General features: G+C 38.4%; 1 long non-coding RNA gene across 1 annotated transcript; it reads left to right on the top strand.

Moving 5' to 3' along the window:
• Nucleotides 1-1,238: 1,238 nt before the first annotated feature.
• Nucleotides 1,239-17,140, top strand: LOC117871583. The gene is made up of 4 exons (XR_004644290.1): nt 1,239-1,367; nt 2,069-2,188; nt 8,077-8,172; nt 17,087-17,140. It is a non-coding gene; the product is annotated as an uncharacterized LOC117871583 (long non-coding RNA).
• Nucleotides 17,141-18,838: the final 1,698 nt, after the last annotated feature.

Raw genomic sequence — 18,838 nt, 5'->3', positions numbered from 1 at the left:
GCTCTTGGTCAGCAGCACAGTGGGGGGTTAAGGGAGGCTTCCTGCCTGTCTTTGCACTGTGGACTGTACTGCACCCTGGAAGCAGCCTGCAGCAAGTCCTGCTCCTAGGCAGAGGAGTGCCTGAAGGAATGCCCCTCCCCCAGCTTCCATTGGCCAGTTTACTAGCCTGCCTTAGCTGGGCAGCACCGCCAATGGGACTTTTAATGGCCCAGTCGGCGGTGCTGACCAGAGCTGCCACAACCCAGTGCCATACATTCCGCGACCCAGTACTGGGTTGCGACCTGCAGTTTGAAAACCATTGCTCTAGGTATACCATCAGGATTTATATGGACCAATGAATGCACAACACTCCCACAAAGCACATTACCTCATTGTGTAGACAATTTTGAGGCTTTCTTTGTAACCATTATAGATACAGACTTACTTTAAAAACCAAGCGAGAAAGACCTGAGATTGTGGAGAACAAGATGACCGCTTCAGAAAGGTGTAAGTAAGTCATACTACTCTGTGCTTGACCAAACTGAGCCCTGGCATTTATTGCCTTTTTCACATAACCTCTGTGGGGCTAGAGGAGGATTTTTATTGACCAGCCACTCTCCACACAATGCCCTTCCCCTGCTTTGTATGCTCCAGGGACAGGCCCCTTGAACACAGAAGTCATATAGGTTATGTTACAACTCAAAGATCATTGCAATATGACTGTAGTGAGGTGGTCACCTCGCTCCTGCCTGAAGGGGATAAAGCAGCCCTGGAGAGGGCTGCAGTGCGGAAAGCTAGGCTGATTGGGGGTAAACAGCCACAGGTGGGGCCACGCCCCAATCAAACCAAAGTTGGCTCTCTAAGAAGGCTGAGGGCCAGAGACTGAGACACTCTCTGTAGCTTCCTAGAGAGGGAAGGACTGGGCTGCCTGGGAAGCTGAGGAAGGTACCTAGGGTGTAGCAGTGCTGGGGAAGGGCAGAGGGAACTGGGGAGCTCCAGCCTAGCAAAGCCCCAGGCTGCAGGCCGAGTTAAGGGCCCACAAAAGGGTACTAGGGCTGCAGAGGGGCAGCCCAGGAATAGGCAGAGGCAGCTATCCAACCCCCCTTGCTGATGATGAGTGGTTAACAGATTTCTGTCTGCCCCAGTGAGCGGGGGCTAAATGGAGACTGGCAGTAGCCACTGAGGCAAGGTGGGAATAGGGGGTTGGGGTTCCCCTGGGAGGGGAGACCCAGAGTGAGGGGGTACTGCGGTGGGCAGAACCCCTGGGCAAAGGGCACCAGGGTCCAAGAAGGACACGGGGCCAGCGGCAGGTGAGACACCGGCCTGCAGAGAATGCTCTGGGCTAGAAGAGCTAATTCCGAGGATGACCAGCAGGAGGCGCTGCATCTGTGAGTCATCATCCCCGCCACAATGACTTTCAAGTATCTCAAATTTGACCTTTAAATGTTCAGAATTAGCTTGCGTACTCTAGATGCAAATTGGACCACTACGCTTGGATTTATATTTTCTGAACAATTCATTTAGGTTTACTGAGAATTCTGCTGGTATAGCTACATCAGAAGTGTGAAGAGTTGCATCCCTGAGCAATGTTGCTGTGCGGGCAGAAGTCCCTAATGTATATGCAGCTATATTGGCAAAGCTGCACTTTTACCGGTATAGCTTTTTTTGCTTGTGGGGCATGGTTTAACTGGCACAGAGCACAGCTTGGATGTTATAGCTGCAGCTACACTAGGAGCAATCTATTTTACTGGCATTCTTATGCCAGTAAAGTGCTCCTACTGTAGACATTCCTCAAGTTTAAACAGGATAAAAACTCAGGTCCAAAGAGGCTTTTAAAAGATTCAGATTATTATAGAAAATTACAACTAGTTTACTGTATTGTCATCCAATAAAACATACTATAAATAATTTAGACCCTGTTTTATGCTAATTGGAGGTATTGCTTATGCCATTGTGATGTAAAATATACAGTGTGTGTATATATCTATACCTATATAATCTGTAGCTATATCTTTTCATTTACTTTGATAAAATATGTTCATGTTTTGTTAGATTTTTTTTTACTAGTGCCTGTTTAATTTTCATCTAGATATTTGCCTCCAAATTAATCAATCCTGCACTGGCAAAGGGGACAAGATGTCTTAACAGATGTTTTCTTTAATATCTCTGATTCTAGTCATCCAAGTGGACTGTCCTGGAATTTACATAAGTAAGTTATAATACATTTTAAATACTGAAACACAGTTTCATAGACAACTTTTGGAAATCCCATCCTTTAAACTTAGATTTAAAATGGTATAAATTGACAGGTTTTACAGAATTGTGTTTGTGTGTATTTAAGTTAAATTATTAAATGGTGTTTTCAGTCTGTACCATTTATTGCTCACATACATTTAGGGAACTCAGTGCTCATTGTATCATAAATGTTTTTCTACAAGAAAGGCTATCCTGAACTCCAACCTTGTGATAATACGATAACAAGTAGTATGCACATTAATTCATTATATGCATTACTAACAAACTTCGCATACAAACTGTTGATGTGTTATATCCATAACAGAAATCTTGGAAAATATTTAATTAGGGTAATTTTCTGGTTTAATTATCTCTGGGAATTAAAAATGACACTTGGTCAAGGTGAAATCTTTGGAGCTATATACAGTATATTATCTGAAATAAATTGTATGTAGAGAAACCAGCTCTGATATGAGATTTCACCTTGACTGTTAGCAACTTTGAAACCTAAACTGTATCTTCAAATCTCCTCTCTTTCTGCAATAATCAACATTTTGAGTTTCCCCATAGCACTTAATCATAGTTACTTCATTTTACATAATAATTCCAGCCTGAAAAATGAACATGCTTCCTAATCAACTATACTAAACCTTTCGTGTGACCCTCGTGATGTGTAAAATGATGCTGGAATTTAATTACTGTAATCTGTCTTGTTTAATTATGAAAAAGTAAAGTGTCTCCCAGTGGTAGGGTTATTTTTCTAAAGGAAGCGTTTCAAGCAAATTCTAGACATTAATCAAAACAAAGGACTCCACAAAGATGCATTAATGGATTGAACAATTGATCCAATAAAACATGGTGGGTGGAATGCTTATAGACATAGAGGCCACAATTGGAGAGTTTGTCAAAAAATGAACTATACAATAACTAGTTATTTACCAGTTATAACAGGATCCAATGGATGGAAACTGAAGTAGTATAACAAGATCCAATGACTGGAAGTTGAAGCTAGACAAATTCATACAGAAAATAAGGCACACAGTTTTAGCAGTGAGTGTACTTAGTCATTGGAACAACTTACCTAGGGTAGTGATGGATTCTCCATTACTGCAATCTATAAATCAAAAGCAGATTTTTTTTTTCTAAAAGATATGCTCTAGCTCAAACAGTAATTCATTCATGGAAATCCCATGGCCTGTGTTATAAAGGACAAGAGACTAGATGACCACAATGGTCCCTTCTGGCTTTATAATCTACAAATCAGTTATGACTATGAAAGAACAGTGGCCCGGATCTGAACAACTGACAGTTACATTTTAGAAGTCAATTGAAAGTACTAGCCTATGCAAAGTTCTATATACACCTCTACCCCGATATAACGGGACCCGATATAACACAAATTTGGATATAACGCAGTAAAGCAGCGCTCCGGGGGCGGGGGCTGCGCTATACTGCGTTATATCCACTCAGGTGGATCAAAGCAAGTTTAATATAATGCAGTTTCACCTAGAACATGGTAAGATTTTTTGGCTCCCAAGGACAGTGTTATATTGGTGTAGAGGTGTATTATTAATGGTTGATGGTTGTTCATTTTCCTGTTTTACTTCCTTACCTTTTTCTTTGGACCAAGTGCTCCCACTCTTAATCATGCTGAATAATAACCAACTCCATTAGTTGTTGCATTGAGTGGCACTACTCAAGGAGTAATTTTCTACCTAAGAATCTAGCCCTATATTTGCTATGCTGTTACTTATTTTGTTCTGGAAACACTTCAAATATCTTATTTTTTATATATATATGAATTAAAAGCTAGCTTTGAAAAAAAAAGATTTTTTATTCTGAAATTTAAAGAAAAAAATTACCTGAGGGGAAAAAAGGCAAATTTTCAATGAAAACACTGTTGAAAAACATGTTGACCAGCATAGTACATGCAAAGTTACTTATGTCACTTTATACTATTCAGCTGAGGAATGTTAAGTTTGTGCTTAATCCTGCAATGTGCTGAATGCTTCGTTGGAGATGGTGAACCCCTTCCAGCTCTGCTAAAGTCACTGAGAAGTGAGAGGAGTTCCGTACCTCACATGAGATCATTATCAAAGAGGATATTATAAATGTTTCTAAACACTCTTTCAACACAATTTAAACCCATATTTTATTTTGATTTTGTTTCCTTCAAGAGATTCAGTTTAAGAGACAGCATGATATTTTTGTAGCTAAGGAGAAGCATCTGCCTTGTATTTAGAAGAACGCCTCAAAATTTAAGTTGTTATAAGGAAACTGTGTGTATAGCATATGAAGGACTAATAATCAAACAGAGTACTTGTTGGAGTGATGGGATGAGCGCCAGTAAGCTTATCAGCATGTGTGTAGGTTGTTTTATTCTTTGTTTTCTCTATAATGCTTTCACCTTAAGAATAAATGTGCTTGCTGCTAAAGGACTGTGTGGTAACTTATAATGGTGCTAATTACATTGCGTACCATCTCTGAAGAGAAGGTAAAACAGGCCTGTTTAGGCAGTCTGTCTTTTGCTGGGATATCACAACATAGTCAGAAACTGTGCAGCCTGGAAATGCCCTAATCAGGAGGGAGAAAGATACAGGTCTCCACCCAAGAGAGGTGGCGGCGGAGGAGCGTGGACCCTAGAGTGGGTGCCCTTACTGGACCATAGAGGTATACAGGTGCAGTTATCCTGAACTGTGACAACTTAATTTAAGCACTTTGTCAATTGCTTTGCCGGATCTTGCCATAGCACTTAGCACTTTGTAAGGACTGAGCCATAATTGCTGCATATAACATTTCATTCTCTCGGTTACTCTCTAATTATTTTTTCACATTCTCTCTGTATATTTCTTCTCCACTTTGATGTTCACCCTATTTTTCACCCTATTCCCCACTTTTTCATCATCTCTTCTAAATTATATGTGAAAGTACATATTCTAGTCACACTTTGGAACCCACCGTGTTCACACACCAGGTTCAGCATTAGGCAAAATAAATTTAGCTCAGATCAAATTATCACAAACTACTTACATTAATTTTTAAAGCTTTAACATATTTCTATTTATATTATTTTTGATAAAACCATTTGTTACAATGCCTATGTTTGGGGCCCAAGTCCCTGATTCATCAAAGAATTTAAGCATGTACTTAACTTTAAGCATTTAAGTTCCATTGAATTAAATGCACTGGTTCAAGTGCTTTGCTGAATGACCATAAGCACATTCCTAGAGAGAAACACGTGCCTAAAGTGAAAGCATGTGATTAAGTTCTCTGAAGAATCAGGGCCCACCCACTTTTCAGGTGTCTCTTTTAACCTAGAAACATTAGAAATGGACTTTAGTGAAATTATTTTTAACAACCTTTCCAATGTGTTTCCAATATGTTTCTTGTGAATTAACATCACATTTTTTTCTGTGTGTGTGTTTAAATCTGAAGAACCTTTACTATGCTGTTACTAGCAGGTTGAATCTGAACGCAGGCCCTAGATATTAGTTGGAAACATATTAGTTGCCTCAGTTTTCCATGTTAAAAATACTCCCCCTTCCCCCGCATCCGCTCCCGTGAGTGTAATTGTAAACTCATCATATATATTTAATATGTACTTAGCTGACTCACTGAAAAATGATAAAATTTGTCTCCATCTATTAAGGCTACTGTGACGGGTTGGATCACAGAAACCCCCTTGGGAGCTGCCACCAGATGTGCAAAGACTACCCCTGCTTCTGTTTTCCCTGCCAGCTCAGGACTCCAGCACCCTGTCTTGCTGAGCCAGCCACTCCAGTCTGGCTCTAACACAGATCCAGGGTCTGAATCACTTGTCCCAAAGCTGCAGGTTTACCTGAAAACAGCTCGCAGTAGCGTGCTTGTCTTTAGCACTCAGATGCCCAACTCCCAATGGGGTCTAAACCCAGATAAATCCGTTTTACCCTGCATAAAGCTTATGCAGGGCAAACTCATAAATTGTTCGCCCTCTATAACACTGATAGAGAGATATGCACAGTTGTTTGCTCCCCCAGGTATTAATACATACTCTGAGTAAATTACTAAATAGAAAATGATTTTATTAAATACAGACAGTAGGATTTAAGTGGTTCAAAGTAGTAACAGACAGAACAAAGTAAGTCACCAAGCAAAATAAAATAAAATGCGCAAACCTATGCCTAATCAAACTGAATACAGATAATCTCACCCTCAGAGATGCTTCAGTAAGTTTTTCTCAGACTGGACACCTTCCAGGCCTGGGCACAATTCTTTCCCCTGGTACAGCTCTTGTTGCAGCTCAGGTGGTAGCTAGGGGATTCTTCATGATGGCTTCTCTCCTCTCTGTTCTCTTCCCCCCTTTATATATCTTTTGCATAAGGCGGGAACTCTTTGTCTCTCTGGGTTTCCACCCTCCCTCACTGGAAAAGCACCAGGTTAAAGATGGATTCCAGTTCAGGTGACATGATCACATGTCACTGCAAGACTTCATTACTCACTTGCCAGCACACACATATACAGGAAGATTCACAGGTAAATACAGCCATCTGCAGACAATGGGAGTCATCAAGATTCCAAACCATCATTAATGGTCCACACTTTACACAATTACAATAGGCCCTCAGAGTTACATTTTATATTTCTAGTTTTAGATACAAGAGTGGTACATTTATACAAATCAGATGATCACACTCAGTAGATTATAAGCTTTGTAATGATACCTTACAAGAGACCTTTTGCATGAGGCATATCCCAGTTACTTACATTCACTTATTACCGTATTTTCTCTAAAACTATCTCAGTTACATTATATTGACTTATTATCAAGTTTTTTATAAACCATATAGACTGCACAACGTCACAGCTACTCAAGCATTTTTTATAACTGGAATGAGGCCATAGGATGAAACAGGACTTTAATCTCATGTGAAACTCAAAACTGAATCAAGTCTTTTGTTTTGATCATGAACTGAGAAGAGTTAATACTCCATAGTTTCAAGAAAACTCATATGCTATTGCCGCCATACTCACCACTTTGCAATCTTTCCTTTGCTGATAAAACTTGTCTAGGTCACTCAATTGTCTCAGCATCCTTGCCAGTAAAATTCCTGATGGAAAGCATTAAGAGCATTTTAACATTTAGAGAAGGCTTTAGCAGCAAAGTACCTATAACTGGGATATGCATTTTATTTCTGCAAATCAGTTATGTGTAATATGAGTGAATGTAATGAATTTGCATTAATTCCATTGGCCCTCCCTTACATTAATGAAAACAACAGAAAATATCACTGACATAATTTTCTACATCATGTCTGATTGTTCTTTGGCTCCTAAAGTGTTTCTCCCCCCCCCCCCCCCCTTTTAATACTCATTCAGATTCTCAATCAAGTAGTTTTGCTCTTCATTTACGCTGGTTAATCAGCAGATTTTTACAGTTTAGACTACCATGCATAATACAGCAGGCTAGATACTTACCATATCACTAGTAAAAGCCTGTACTATGAGTTTAATCATGTATTTAATTGCCAGGCTTAATTTGAAAATAATTGTTCACAGCAATTAAGTAAATGCCCCAATTTCATTAACAGACTTCCTAATTAGGACCTACAATATAAAAGTGCTAATGTTGCTCCATTAGGTTTGATTTACTGTACCAAATACTACTTTTTATTATCCTTTCAATCCTTTCACTTTTATCCTACACTAGCGTATTGGGATTAATAATTGGTACTAGATTAATGGTAAATGTCCTGGGGAAATTTAGGTTGATTTAATAATAGGGAAATTTTATGTTAATTTTTAATGTTAAATGTAGACCGTGTCTTCAAAAATCTGAGACGTATTTAGTTACCATGGTTTTAAACAATTTGGCTTGAATTACAGGAAAACAGGTTTTCCAAAACTGAATATGTTCTTTCACATATGCTATCCAATTGTAATTCAAGAAATTGGAGTGAGACAGAAAATGCTGCTCCTATAGTAAGTATGACATTTACTATGAGATAGTCATATATATGAGATATAGTGATCATGTGATAATGCCAATATTAATCCATATGATAAGGAATTGTCAACTGTCTGAGCCATTGTTTCCTGTGGAACATATAGGGGTCCTTTCACTGGTCTGCCACTGTAATACAACAGTCTGCTAGAAGAAACTACTTCTCTTTTTTATCAAAGTGTTCCAGTCTTTCAATGGTAATACAATTGATAAAAAAGTGTAATGCTTGTATGAACAGTAGTCATAGTAAGATAATGGCGATGATGATGATAATGAAAACAGAAAAATCCAGTTCCTTAAAATGCTTTGCGTGAAAGAAGAAAATGTTGTAAGTAGTTCTGTACCCTTCTGTGGATGTACTGAATGTGACTTACCTGCCAGCATTGGCATCCATGAGTATAGAGCATTAGATTAATTTCTGCACATAGTTATTTCAGCATTTTGCACCTCCATTATAGCACGAAGGAGAGAAAAGAAAATCCAGAGAAGAAGGAAAATATAAAAAGAGAGCACTGAGGAGAAAAGTAACAACAAAAGGTTAAAAAAAGAAACCCCACCCGTTTCTTAATTAGCTGTGAACTTGCTCTCAAATACATTTAGGTCTTCTTAACCCAAATATAAACTGACTTAGTTAACAAATGGATCAGCAGAAAAAGTATACAGACATTGTATATGACATAAAAGCATGTCATTTTATGCTTTAAATGATTAGTAAATATTATAGCTCTTCTGATACTAAAGAAATTATATTCATAATATAAGTAAATATTTATAATAATTATGTCGAATTTTCTGGTGTTAGAATGCAACTACCTCATCCATCTAAGCACATGTATATAGAGACAGTAAAAATTAACACAATAAATTATCAAATAATAGACTCACAGATAAGAACATAAAAAATAGTCCTACTGGGTCAGACCAGTGGTCTGTTCAGCCCCACATATTTTTTCTTCCCACAGTGGCTGGCACTAAATGCTTCCGAGATTTGTTTCTCTCTGCTCCAGGTTAATGTTCTCCTTCCCTGAGACTTTCATCCTCCTCAACAGCAAAGAGGCTGTCTGACTGAGGATGGGACTGTTCTACTCTGTCCCTGAAAGTCTCATTTATGTAGCTCTCTATCTCCCTCAGCTCTTCTAGTTTAGCCACTCTGATCTCAAGAGCCTGTACTTGGTCTCTGAGGGCCATGAGTTGCTTGTACCCAATGCACACATATGCCACCTGTCCACATGGCAGATAATCATACATGTTCATTCAGTGCAATAAACTGGATAGCCTTCAGTTTGCTGCTTGACATCTGCATGCATTATTTTTACTCTTTCACGTTTTTTTGTTTGTTCTTTGGTTTTGGTTTGGAGGGTGGAGGTTATCGGCCTAAGTTTAGAGTATGTGTATTAGGTGTATCTGGCTCTTACATTCTCTCTCTAAACTCCCTCATAAAGCTCCCTTGCTCATTAGCTCCTCTTGTCACTTAGGAGCTGACTTTTTAACCCCCCTGTTGTCCCTGAGTTAGCCCCACCTCCTTGTCAAGGAATCCTAAAGGATTAGAGATCAAAGGATAGCAGGCTAGAGCCTCATAAGGAAACTCTCAGCCTTGCTTAGCAGGCTGGTAGGCTCAGGTTATAAAGAATATAAATGTACCATCCTCCATCCAATCAATCACAACAAAGCCTGATTACATAGGAGAGTTCTACATCCTACCCTGAACTTGGGTTCTATATAATCATAAGGCAAGCACATTTCATTGCTGTGAATCCTCTACTGAAAATGTTCTGCTTCCAGCCCGCAGGTATTAAAATGTTTGCTGTTGGCTCTAGCTCATTAATTACTACAAGTGTTATGACAGTACATGGGAGACAGATGATCTACAGGTTGCCAGGATTCAAAGCATACAGGGTTTTAATGTTCAATACATTTAATCTTGAATTATACATGGAAGTAAATAGCAATAATTAAGAAATAAATTGGGTTAATACTACACCTGGTCAAATAGTACAAATATTGAGGCAAGAACATTTTTGCTAATAAGAATTTGGTTCCCTGAGATTCAGGGAGCCACTCAGATCACATAATTTAAAAATATCTATAACAGAGAGGAAGAGGAGGGGGATGCAAAGATCTTACATATATTTTAAGGCCAAAAAGGATCATTATATCAGAGGGGTAGCCGTGTTAGTCTGAATCTGTAAAAAGCAACAGAGGGTCCTGTGGCACCTTTGAGACTAACAGAAGTACTGGGAGCATAAGCTTTCGTGGGTAAGAACCTCACTTCTTCAGATGCAAGTGATGCATCTGAAGAAGTGAGGTTCTTACCCATGAAAGCTTATGCTCCCAGTACTTCTGTTAGTCTCAAAGGTGCCACAGGACCCTCTGTTGCTTTTTAAGGATCATTATGGTGATCTAATCTGATCTCCTGCATGTGCATGTCATGAAACTTCACCAAACTATCCATCCATCAGACCCATAACTTCCAGGGGAGCTAGAGTATATCTTTTGGAAAGACATCCAAACTTGAGTTAGAGAATTCAAGTGATGCAGAATCCACTACATCCCTAGGTGATCTTCATTTTAATGAATTTGCAAAGCACTCAGAAACCACAGTGACATCATAGTATAAGAACATGTCACTCATTATTTTCAACTATTTATACAACTACTGGTCACTCAGAAAATTGTTCCAGTTTGATCATTAGCATTAATGAATTAATCTGGAAGTTGACATAATGTGGACCCCAGAACTGGACATGATATTCCAGTAACGGTCTCACTAATGCCACATACAGAGCTAATATCATCTCTATATTCCTACTTGATATTGCACTGCTTATGCATCCTAGGATCATGTTCACCCTCTTAGCTACAGAATCACAATGGAAGCTCACGTTCAGTTGGTTATTTATCAGTGTGCTTAAGTCCTGCATTTCAGGATACACTGCATTTCAGGATACAATCTCCTTTTTATAAGCATGACCTACATTACTTGTTTCTAGTACAAACTTGCATTTGGATGTATTAAAACACATGCTGGTCAAATGAGCCCACTTTATTAAGCTATCTACATAGGTCTGTATAAATGATCTGTCCCCATTTTTATCTACAACCCTGCCAATTTTTGTGCCATTTGTAAAGTTTAATGGCAACAATTATATATTTTCTTTCAGAGCACTGATATTAATAGCATAGGACTGAGAACAGTGCCCCAGAAGATCACTCTGGATTGGATGATGATTCTCCATTTATAATTACTTTTTGAGATCTATCAGTTATCCATTTTAAATCCATTTAATATCATCTACATTAATTTTAATAGTGATCTTTTTAATCAGACTGCCATGCAGGACTAAGTCAAATGCCTTTTGTAAGTCTAAGTATATTACATCAATATAGTTACCTTTATCAATCAAATTTATAATCTCATCAAAATATGTCAAATTTGTTTGGCAGGGCTTAATTTCCATAAAACCATGGATTGACATTAATGTTGCTACCATCCTTTAATTCTTTACTAATTGCATCCTGTATAAGCCTACGATTTTGCCTGGGATCAATGTCAGGCTAACCACAGCCTATAGTTACCCAAGTCATCCTATTAACTTTTAAAAAATATTGTTACAGCATTAGCTTTTTTTCAGAGTCTGGAAATTATGGCCCCAATTCAGCAAAGCAATTAAGTCTGTCCTTAGAAATCACTCCCTTCTCAGAAAAGTATTTAAGAAAGGGCTTCAGTGCTTTGCTATATCAGGACCATAGTACAGGGAGTCCTCAGACTTACGATGCCCAATTTATGTCGCACAACACTTAAGATGCTTTTCAATTGACTGCCCATTTCACCCCCTACAATGCTTGTTTTGCCCTTATGTTGCTCGATTTGCACAAAGTTCACTTGAAATCACTTCCTGGTTGCTGTATACTGGTATGGAGTTGGAATGGTTCGCTTCTAACTGGCTTTGAGGCAGCAGGGTGGCTTGTTTTTGATTGGCTGAGCCCGGGGCCAGGAGCCAATAAGAAAGCTTGAACAGTGGTTGGCTGAGGTTCAGCATGTGTGCCATTCTCCCTGGCTTTCTGAGCCTTCATTGCCAGGATTCTGAGCAGCATGTGTGAGTTTATATGTTTATTTGAATGCTGTTTACAAAATACAGTGCACAGTAAATACATTGATGTTGCAACATTAGTCATCTATAATTCATTTAGTACAAAAATATGGGTTATTGTGGTGAAAATAGTGTGTCAAGCCTTGGTTCAGGAACCAATCCCCCCTTCATACCATTGATTACTATGGGAAAAGCGGTTTCAACTTACTATGTAATTCTGAGGAATGAATTCTGTTGTAAGTTCGAGGGCTCCCTGTATTTGACAAATATTTAAGAATAAATGAATACATCCAAAGAAAATGAGAATTCATTTTTTAATAATTCCATAAACATGCAAGGAATAAATTCAGACCAATTACTATTCATAACACATAGTTCAACCAGATGTAGTTACAAATCTCCAGAAGTACTAAACCTAAACTAGTTTTGAAATTGTGACTAAAAGGTAAAAAGGTCCACTTCTCATTACACTTTTCCCTATCCTTCTCCATTGTACATTATCTTTCTGTTCATCTGCTCTATTACCTCCTATACTTTTGAGCAGTTTGACATTCCCAGTGGTTCAATGGCTGGAAATTTGGCTTTTATTTTTCACATTCACTCTTCGTTAATAAGTTTTTTGGGTGATTTAAGGTGTGCAGTGAAGAGTAAGACTAACAGCTCCATGGCAGCACATGAGTGAAAGGTTAGGTCTATGAAGGGACCTATGAACAACTCGTTTTACATCTGGATTTGAATGTCTGAAAACCTTAGGGATGTATAAAAAATCTGAACTTATCAAGAGACAAAATTTTCCCTCCATTTTTATAACTGTTTCTCCAACTATGCTACTTCAACTCAAGCTATAATCAATCCAAAGAAGTGGGCATGTCACCTTTGTGACAAGATGAATTATCATCTTAAAGTGATGTGAAAATGGGAAACAGTTTCAGGTTCATATGGAGGAATACAAAGCCCACTGAGATTTTTGCTAATGGAAACATTCTGAATTTCATTAGAATGCCATCCTTGCTTCACGATATTTTAAATCTGTCTGAATTAGGTTTGACCAAATTTATCCCAAATATCTTGAGTTTGACAGAGCTTTCTTCTCCAGGGTTATTGTGCTAGGTGACTGCTGTTGACTGAACAGTCTCCTCACCCACAACTATTTCACATTTGGGGACAATATATACCTTCAAGTCAGCGGCACTGCTATGGGTACCCGCATGGCCCCACAATATGCCAACATTTTTATGGCTGACTTAGAACAACGCTTCCTTAGCTCTCGTCCCCTAACGCCCCTACTCTACTTGCGCTACATTGATGACATCTTCATCATCTGGACCCATGGAAAAGAAGCCCTTGAGGAATTTCACCATGATTTCAATAATTTCCATCCCACCATCAACCTCAGCCTAGATCAATCCACACAAGCGGTCCATTTCCTGGACACTACTGTGCTAATAAGCGATGGTCACATCAATACCACCCTATACCGGAAACCTACTGACCGCTACACTTACCTACATGCCTCCAGCTTCCATCCAGGACACACCACATGATCCATTGTCTACAGCCAAGCTCTAAGATATAACCGCATTTGCTCCAATCCCTCGGATAGAGACAAGCACCTACAAGATCTCTATCAAGCATTCTTAAAACTACAATACCCACCTGCTGAAGTGAAAAAACAGATTGACAGAGCCAGACGAGTACCCAGAAGTCACCTCCTACAAGACAGGCCCAACAAAGAAAATAACAGAACACCACTAGCTGTCACCTTCAGCCCCCAACTAAAACCTCTCCAGCGCATCATCAGAGATCTACAACCTATCCTGAAAGATGATCCTTTACTCTCACAGATCTTGGGAGACAGACCTGTCCTCGCTTACAGACAACCCCCCAACCTAAAGCAAATACTCACCAGCAACCACACATCACTGAACAAAACCACTAACCCAGGAACCTATCCTTGTAACAAACCCCGATGCCAACTCTGTCCACATATCTATTCAAGTGACATCATCATAGGACCTAATCACATCAGCCATACCATCAGGGGCTCGTTCACCTGCACATCTACCAATGTGATATATGCCATCATGTGCCAGCAATGCCCCTCTGCCATGTACATTGGCCAAACCGGACAGTCTCTACGCAAAAGAATTAATGGACACAAATCTGACATCAGGAATCAAAATACTCAAAAACCAGTGGGAGAACACTTTAACCTGTCTGGTCATTCAGTGACAGACCTGCGGGTGGCTATATTACAACAGAAAAACTTCAAAAACAGACTCCAAAGAGAGACTGCAGAGCTAGAATTGATATGCAAACTAGACACAATCAACTCCGGTTTGAATAAGGACTGGGAATGGCTGAGCCATTACAAACGTTGATTATCTCCCCTTGTAAGTACTCTCACACTTCTTATCACACTGTCTGTACTCGGCTAGCTTGATTATCACTTCAAAAGTTTTATTTCTCTTAATTAATTGGCCTCTCAGAGTTGGTAAGACAACTCCCACCTGTTTATGCTCTCTGTATGTGTGTATATATATCTCCTCATTATATGTTCCATTCTATATGCATCCGAAGAAGTGGGCTGTAGTCCACGAAAGCTTATGCTCTAATAAATTTGTTAGTCTCTAAGGTGCCACACGTACTCCTGTTCTTCTTTTTGCGGATACAGACTAACACGGCCGTTACTCTGAAACTGGTCATATAGTATTTCATTTTCTGAATTTTTGGTGGCATTTTAGTGCCCATTAAATTGAGGCTTAATACCAAAGAATTTATGCAAGCTTCCCTTTGACGAGCACATAAATAGTGATATGCACCATTCCTGTTATTTTAGTCCTGGTCTTTTCCTTAATCAGATGATGTCAGTAGGTGAGTGTTTTGGTGATATGCACATGAGTCCTTCAAACATTTTCATAGATAACCTATGTAAGGACATTTGACTTCAGGTGGAATTGTGGGTGCTAAGGACTTCTGAAAATGAGGACATTAGTTCTCTAAAGGGGAATAGCTAGTATTATTATCCCAATATGCCAGTTAGCCTCTTCTCATAAGTCTTCTTGAGGAAGAGGACATTTCTGATACATTGCATATATGTATCAATCTAATCTCTCTATATGCTTAGCCCCTATTACTGTAGAATCTGAACACCTATACATCCCTTTTCATCTCTGCATCTATGTATCAATCTAATCTCTCTAGGTGCTTGAATAATCCCTATCATTGTACAATCTGAACAACTATTCACTCCTTTTTAATTCTGTTGAATGTTCACTGTAACTATCTCCCCAAATCTTAGTGCTGGTTGTGTCTTTCCAATAGATAAGAACTGCCATCCCTAGAAGGGAGTCTGGTGCAGAGGTTTGTTCAAAAATCCCTGTAAATGTCTGAATATAAATACCATTAAAATTAGTAAAATAATTAAATCCTAAGGTAAGCTAGTAAAATCCAGAAGATGTTACAGGTCATATCAAAAATAGATGCACAGATTGTTTAAAGGCAAAGGACTAGATTGTCAGACTCCCCATACGGAGAGTTAGCAGGAATAAGAATTCTTCCTACACCACTCTAAGGTTTGGGCATGTAAAAGTTAGTGCCATCTATCCTCTTATTCCTCTCATCAGAGTTGATGGTAGAAAGGAGCAAGGAGTGGGTGGAGTTTTAGGCTCCCGCTCAGACAAACTCACCAGTCAGAACAACTAAGCTAGTTGTGAGAGGCCGTGTGTCATGATTCGCTGAGCATCTCCAAGGGGAAAATCCTCTGAGGTCTGCTACTGGGGTGGTGCAATTTATATACTACTCCTTACTCAGAGGTGTGCCTAGAGCATATTCTGACACGGGAGGTGTATTCTGTCCTCAGTCACAATGCATTCAATTCCCATTGACTTCAGTCAGTAGTAGGTATTCCAGAACACTGAACATCAGGCCGTGAAAGCCTTCCTTATATAAATAGGCACCATGACCCTCTTTCACAGGGACAGAGGAATTGCCGTAGTGGATCAGACTCATGTTCCAGTAATCTGGCTAGTATCAGCTCTGGTTGACATCAGGGCTGCCGATTAATTGCAGTTAACTCAAAAAAATTAATTGTGATTTAAAATAGTTTTAATCACGCTGTTAAACAATAGAATACCAATTGAAATTTCTTAAATATTTTGGATGTTTTTCTACATTTTCATATATATTGTATTCTGTGTTGTAATTGAAATCAAAGTGTATATTTTTATTACAAATATTTACACTATAAATTGATAAACAAATGAAATAGTAGTTTTCAATTCACCTCATACAAGTACTGCAGTGCATTCTCTTTGTTGTGAAAGTGCAACTTACAAATGTAGACTTTTATTTGTTACATAACAAAAGAATGTAAAACTTCAGAGCCTACAAGTCCACTCAGTCCTACTTCTTATTCAGCCAATCACTAAAACAAACAGGTTTGCTTATATTTACAGGAGATAATGCTGCCCTCTTCTTATTTACAATGTCACTAGAAAGTGAGAACAGGCATTTGCATGGCACATTTGTAGCTGGCATTGCAAGGTATTTACATGCCAAATATGTTAAACATTCCTATGCCTCTTCATACTTTGGCCACCATTCCAGAAGACATGCTTCCATGCTGATGACACTCATTAAAAAAATAATGGGTTAATTAAATTTGCGACTGAACTCCTTGGGGGAGAATTGTATGTCTCAATCTCTGTTTTACCTGCATTCTGCTATATATTTCATGTTATAGCAGTCTTCAATGATGACCCAGCACATGTTGTTAATTTTAAGAACACTTTCATTGCAGATTCCACAAACGGAAAGAAGGTACCAATGTGAGATTTCTAAAGATAGCTACAGCACTTGACCCAAGGTTTAAGAATCTGAAGTGCCTTCCAGAATCTGAGAGGGACGAGATGTGGAGCATGCTTTCAGAAGTCTTAAAAGAGCAACACTCCGATGTGGAAACTACAGAATCTGAATCACCAATAAAGAAAATTAACCTTCTACTGGTGGCATCCGATTCAGATAATGAAAATGAACATATGTCAATCTGCGCTGCTTTAGATTGTTATCGAGCAGAATCCGTTATCAGCGTGGACACATGTCCCCTGGAATGGTGATTGAAGCATGAAGGGACATCTGAATCTTTAGTGCAACTGACACGTAAATATCTTTTAATGTCAGCTATAACAGTGTCATGAGAATGCCTGTTCTCACTTTCAGGTGACATTGTAAACAAGAAGCGTGCATCATTGTCTCCTGCAAATGTAAACACACTTTTTTGTCTTAGCAATTGGCTGAACAAACAGTAAGACTGAGTCGACTTGCAGGCTCTACAATTTTACATTGTTTTATTTTTGAATGCGGGGGTTTTTTGTACATATTTCTACATTTGTCAGTTCACCTTTCATGATAAAGAGATTGCATTGCAGTACTTGTATTAGGTGAATTGAAAAATACTATTTCTTTTGTTTTTTTACAGTGTAAGTATTTATAATCAAAAATAAATATAAAGTGAGCACTGTATACTTTGTATTCTGTGTTATAATTGAAATCAATATATTTGAAAATGTAGAAAACATCCAAAAATATTTAAATAAATAGTATTCTATTGTTGTTTAACAGTGCGATTAATCACGATTAATTTTTTATTCGCACAACTAATAGCGATTAATTTTTTTAATTGCTTGACATCCCTAGTTGATATTCCTACATTACATAATATTAGATGCATTTTATTGTCTTACAGGTTGCTTATTTCTTGCACTAATTTGTTCAGGTGTAAAAATATTTTTTTCTCTACTGACCTCTATAAGAATAAGTAATACATGTTACCTTCCCGCAGATTATAAAGTGCATGTTGTTAACAGAGAAAGTCTGCAGGAAAAGTTATTAATTGGGGGTGGGGTTGCCGCTTTGTAAAATTAAAAAAGAGAGATTTTCCATCCCTATATTACTGATGAAACTGTAGGTGCTCGATAACAATGCAGGTAATTTACAGCTTTCTTGAAATCAGTTTGGAGACATTAATTTACCCTAACAAAAAATTAGAACATTAAGGCTGCTTCTTCAGCTTGTTTCCCTGCAAACTAGACTAATAAATGTCATATGCTTAAAAAAAAAAAAAGAAGTTAATCATCTTCAAGTTCATATTTTGTAAAACATTTTGCAAGGAAAAAAAGCACAGAAAGTTGCACAGATTATTCTTGTCATGTTATTTAGCTTAACAGCCTTCAAAGTTTGACCTTTTCTGAGCTCCTGGTGTGTTACTATTCCTTTGTCTCTGTGTGCTGTTCTTCCAAACAGTGAAAGAGTTTCTTTGTATGAGTCCATCAGCCCCTCACAGAGTTCTGTTTTATCTGTATATTTGCTGAAATCTTTGTCTTCACAAAGAATTCACACTAATTATTTTAGCCCAAAATGCTTATCTTATGTCTCCTGCCTTTTGTACATTTCTCTATTTATTTGTTATTTCCCCATCTCCAAACTTTTAAAACTTGGGTCTTACTGTGTCACTGTAGTAGGTCTATGATTGCAGCAAAGATTCAATGTGGAT

The sequence above is a fragment of the Trachemys scripta genome, chromosome 2 (genome assembly GCF_013100865.1).
Source record: "Trachemys scripta elegans isolate TJP31775 chromosome 2, CAS_Tse_1.0, whole genome shotgun sequence".
In the NCBI taxonomy this organism is placed as follows: domain Eukaryota; kingdom Metazoa; phylum Chordata; order Testudines; family Emydidae; genus Trachemys; species Trachemys scripta.
The sequence above is the reverse complement of the archived record's forward strand: the minus strand, read 5'-3'. Positions and strand labels throughout refer to the sequence as shown.